This window comes from Rutidosis leptorrhynchoides, chromosome 3 (genome assembly GCF_046630445.1).
Source record: "Rutidosis leptorrhynchoides isolate AG116_Rl617_1_P2 chromosome 3, CSIRO_AGI_Rlap_v1, whole genome shotgun sequence".
Lineage (NCBI taxonomy): Eukaryota > Viridiplantae > Streptophyta > Magnoliopsida > Asterales > Asteraceae > Rutidosis > Rutidosis leptorrhynchoides.
In genome coordinates, this window is record NC_092335.1 from 583,360,618 (window position 1) to 583,365,855 (window position 5,238).

At 33.2% G+C, this 5,238-nt stretch overlaps 1 long non-coding RNA gene across 2 annotated transcripts; it reads right to left on the minus strand.

Moving 5' to 3' along the window:
• Positions 1-1,594: 1,594 nt before the first annotated feature.
• On the minus strand, positions 1,595-4,953 carry LOC139898714 (uncharacterized). 2 transcript variants are annotated; one of them, XR_011777115.1, is made up of 5 exons: positions 4,863-4,953; positions 4,316-4,379; positions 3,506-4,176; positions 2,250-2,343; positions 1,595-1,827 (listed from the first exon to the last, which is right to left on the minus strand). It is a non-coding gene; the product is annotated as an uncharacterized lncRNA (long non-coding RNA). The 2 variants fall into 2 exon arrangements; XR_011777114.1 differs by lacking the exon at positions 4,863-4,953 and having other exon boundaries at positions 3,506-3,860; positions 4,124-4,176; positions 4,316-4,536.
• Between the last annotated feature and the right edge of the window lie 285 nt (positions 4,954-5,238).

Here is a 5,238-nt window from a genome sequence, read left to right on the forward strand (position 1 = left end):
ACTTTGCTTAGTGCTAATCCTGTCTTTCACTCGCGCATGAAACATATGGCTTTGGCTTATCATTTCATTCGCGAACAAGTGCAGTTGGGTACTCTTCGTGTTGTTCATGTTTCTTCGGATGATCAGCTAGCTGATCCGTTGACCAAACCCTTGCCTCGGGCGCCTTTTATGCGATTCAAATTCAAGCTCGGACTTACTTCTAGGCCGTCCGTCTTGAGGGGGCATATTAAGGATATCGATACATAAATATATCGATGAATATATTGTTGTTTATAATTATATCTTTACCTTTTATATCTCCATGTAATTAGGGAAAGTTGTTGTGTATTTCTCCTATATATTGTATCTTTATCTATGAATGAAATTACGATTGTTATTATCACTCCATAACACGGAGTTAGGTTGTTGTTGTGTTGTTATGCTCTTTTATAGTTAGAACATTGTGATATTGTTTATTGGATCTACACTTTTTTTTAAACGGTGATGTATCTTTACAATAAAGAGATTTATAATTTATAATAATATATTTTGTGTCATTAATATAAAATAAATAGACGTAATTAGTTTAAGAATTCAAAACAATTTTATAACATACGATAAAAAAAGGTATAAAATAAAATAAAATATATAAATAATACATTATCATTGTTCAATTGAATTTTGAAATAGAATTCCATAAACTGCTTCACTATATTATAATGAAGATTTGCAGGGAGAGCGAACCGGTTAATGTTTCTCTTATTAATCCTCGCGAGATCCCTAGTACGTCGCTAAAAAATAAAAATCAACAAAAGAGGAAGAAAAAATTGGTTCAAGGCACCGAGAGGGAAGAATTCGGAGTTTTCGTCAAAGAGATTTGAGTTCGTGATCTCGGTATCGTGTTTAGTAGTGTCTTTTTCGGCTTTGACATTGATGTCATTGTTAGGATTGTGGTATGATTGTTTCACATCCGGTTTGTAGTTTATTCCACTTCATTTCGGTTTTTGTCTAAGTTTGGTCAAGATGAGACTTGGTATAGATAGTACGTATGTTTGCCGCTTTCTAGGTTCGAGCTTCATCGAAGTTCTCTCTCGTTGTATCTTTTGTTGAAGACGTTTTCTATTCGAAAACGTTTTCCGTATTTATAAAAGTTATCGTTTTTTCGCCCAAAAAAAAAAAAAAACTTACTGAAGGACAAGCGAATATTAATAACTCAAAAATAATAAGAATAAGTGACCACATGATCATGATCATTTTTGAATTAGTCGGACGAGAAAAACTTGTGTTCATTTAAAAAGTTGTGAGTTTAAGACTCAGTTGACACATGGAGTGTATATATTTACGTTAAATGTTAGTACTGTGTGAGTTATGTTATACACTTGCACATCTGAAAATAGTGATCCAACGTTGATTATTATATATATATATATATATATATATATATATATATATATATATATATATATATATATATATATATAACTTACAGTATCGTTGATTAATATAAAACATTGGTAGATTCTTTTCTAGTATATCAGCAACGTCAAACTTCACAAAAGGAGTCTTGATGGGTCATCCTCTAAATTATTATTTTTCATACTAACTAGAAAAATAATGGACCGCGCGTTGCGGCGGTTACAATTGAGTTGACGTGGGTTTCTATTCGTAATACCTAAGCATGTTATACGCGAAATGGATATTACATTTAGCTCATGAGCAGCCTACGTATTCGATAGCGCCTATACGTACTGTATCTTCATGAATCCTTGAAGATGCCAAAGCATTCTATCATCCTTATCTGGTACGACTCTGTAAAATCCTTGATAAGTAGGACCAACAAATTATGATCTGCATGGCATAAACCGCAACAATTATTTGACAAATTTTCGAACTTCTAAGAACTTTAGCTCGAATTTATTTAGTTCAAATCACAAATCCTATCAATATCAAAACATAATCGAAAATATGCATTAAATTTTGAGCATACAAATTGCTATTATGTGACAGTGAACCTCTTCTTATTATGTTATCAACTACATCAAGCTAACAATCATGCCAACCAAATTTCTTTTGCCACTTTCAATATTAGACAATGAAAGATAACCCATTTTACAATCAAATAATTATCCACAAAAGCCTTTCATAAATGTATAATCGCATACCACAATTATTAGTAATCTTAAATCGGTGAGCATAAAAACTTAAAGGCGCAAAGTAACAAAACTAAGGAAAACCAAACATAAAATAGCAACGATGAATATCTCAGTTACCTTAAAAGAGCCTCAAATAACCAAGTAAGCAATACAGATCGGTTGGTACGATGGACTCGTAAGTGGCCCTTAACTGCTCTTATTTAAGATGTACCTGAAAATAGAAAAAAGAAAAACGTATAGTGTAAAACTACATTTAATATGAACAACAATGATCACTACTCAGTAGTTATAGATATTATGCAGCACTTGAAAGGTGTCCAATATAATATAACTTGTTATATCATTGTAGGACATGTTCATATTAATCATTTCATACTTTAAATACAAACCAAGCAATTTTAGGCTTTTGTCATAATAGAAACATGCACACAGGCGTACATAAGATTCATTAACTTCAATATTTTACGATTGTAAATTCAATAATATAACATAACCAATTAACCAAGCAAAGTTTAGATCTTTGGACAAACAAATGTGGCCCTTACACAATTAACAACTAACCACTATAAACACACACACACTACTAATCTATTTTAAGATTCCGTAATTGTATATCAAGTTGGCTACTGATCAGGCCACTAATGAGACGATAACATAACCTGTTATTATAAACCCGCACACATACAGGTCTTCCAAGGCAAAATTCTACACTTGTGAATACAAATATATAATACGAACAGGTGTGTCCCTAAGTTAATGAGTTTTGCGCAAGCCAGAGGCCATATGTATACAAACATATTAAAATATAGTGAGTCAAATTCAATAAAATAATATATAAAGACAGAAACCGAATATTGATGAAAAAGAAACATATGCATCAACAAAGAGCAACTTGAAAATCTGATGGGTGATTACCGGTCTTCGTAAAGCATTTGACCTTAAAAACACATTTTGTTGAACAAATACTAACTGGAAACCAACCTTTTTTTTTAAAAAAAAAAAAAACACACATTTTGTTCAAGAATACTAATTTTTAATAAGGCCTATTTCTTTAGCTTTGAAATACAGGTCCTGTACTTTGTAACAGTGGGTTCAAAAACTAAGACGGGAATAGATAGGTATCATGCAACAACCAAGTTTTTGTTGAGCAATAACGGAAGCGGTGTGCTTCTTTTCTTGGTAAATTTTTCGCAAAAGAAAAATGATGACTTAGAAAAGGTGGCATTAGAAAAACGACATATTAAATGGTAACAAAACTATGAAACCCCAAAGGCCAAAACCATACGCCAAACATGTATAAAGTAGCTATCGAAAGGACTCAACACACATGAGCCAATAGTAGACAACTATCAAAGTAGTTAATTCGCAGCTACCTTTAGATTCAAGCTGAACACGTATACCACAAATGGAAGCCTGCACAAAGTCATTTGATGAAGTACCACAACCTGGAACAATACGTACACACAGTATAAGGATGTAAATCTAAAAGCTTTAAGTAACAGTAGCGACTAAAAGAGTTCAAACAAACAAAAAAGCACAACGGAAACTACCTCCTGCAATCGTCCGATTTCCACTTACCAAAGGGTCAATGGTAGAGGATGCAACAGATGCAACGCGAGCAGAAACATTTGACACACTGTCCGGTAAATTTTGAGAAAAGGATCCAGTGGTACAACTATTATTTCGCATCACACTTCAACTCCAGCAGAGCAACATTCACTATCACTACTTTTTAACCAAATTTCAGGAAAAAAAAAAGAACCAAAGACAAATTATACAATGCAATTGCCATTATAAAACCCACTATTAATAATTAATAATAGTAGAGCAACCAAAGCAACATAAAGAGGATGTGCTACGACAATTAGACCTAAAAAAACTTATTAGAGTGCTAATACCTCAACAAAAACAACCACCAACAAAATTGGTTAACTAAAAGCAGAGTAATATAGTAAATAAAAATGAGCTCATAAATTCATATTTTTACTTACTTTTGGAATACTCAGTGCTTTATCATCTCTCTCAGGCTGCCTTTTCTCATTTTCTGAACCAAAAAAAAAAAAAAGAACATTACAAAACCCTAACTAAACCATAGTCTTGTGATCAACACCTTTGTTGTTCATCACCCACTAAATGTTTATATCAATGTATGTTATTAACAAAGTAACAAAATAAGAACCAACCGTTATCATCATCTTTATGCTAGGTTCGTGGTCCTCAACCTTTTGCAGACATGTGATCGTCATCCTGCCATCCGATTCGGTTATAAAATATATCTATATCTATATGTAAGGAAAATTATAAAATAGCTAAAACTGAAGAAAAAAGTATATCTTTCAGTCATACTACTTCCAAATACTAATTATATTCAAAGATTGAGATGTATTGTAAAAGCTTAAAAAAGTAAAAATAAATGTAAAGGTTGAAAAAAGCTAAATATTCACAACTTCTTGACTCTCAAATTGAAACTATAAATGAAACTAACTATAAACAAATATACAAAATCAAGCAAAAATATAACCCTAAATTTCCTAATTTTAGTCGCTAATCTTAGTTTCTTTACAGCAAAGAATCTGACTCTGTCAAACTTAGAAACGCAAAAGACGGATACGTTAGTGACAGAGATGTTGCGTGTAGCATCAGCAGCGGGAAAGCAACATCGATGACATCTAAACCAAACTGTAGGGAAAAAGTAACCAAAAAACCCTAAATTAAATTTAAGAGGAATACCTTGAAATCGAAAGAAAAGATAACTGCAGCGTTAATGACGGTGGTAGATGCAGCAGAAGCGACAATGGTGGTAGAGCAGCGGCAACGGCGTTGGTAAGTGTTGTAGTTGACCTGGTGATGCAGCGACGACAACAACAAACAGAGAAGAAGAAGAAGATGATATGATTTAGGGCATGAATTCCATGTACAGTGGATGTGGATGAAGGATGAAGCTGGTGGCGGTGGTCCAGGAGTTTGAGTTGGGAGAAGTTTTTTGGAAGAAGATTGTAGGGAAATAGAAAGAGTGGGTGAGAGGGTTTTAAGGGGAGGATGGGATATCGTCGTTTTTAGGGGTTTTGTTAATGGAACGACCAAAAATCTGGTGTGGGTGAGAGGG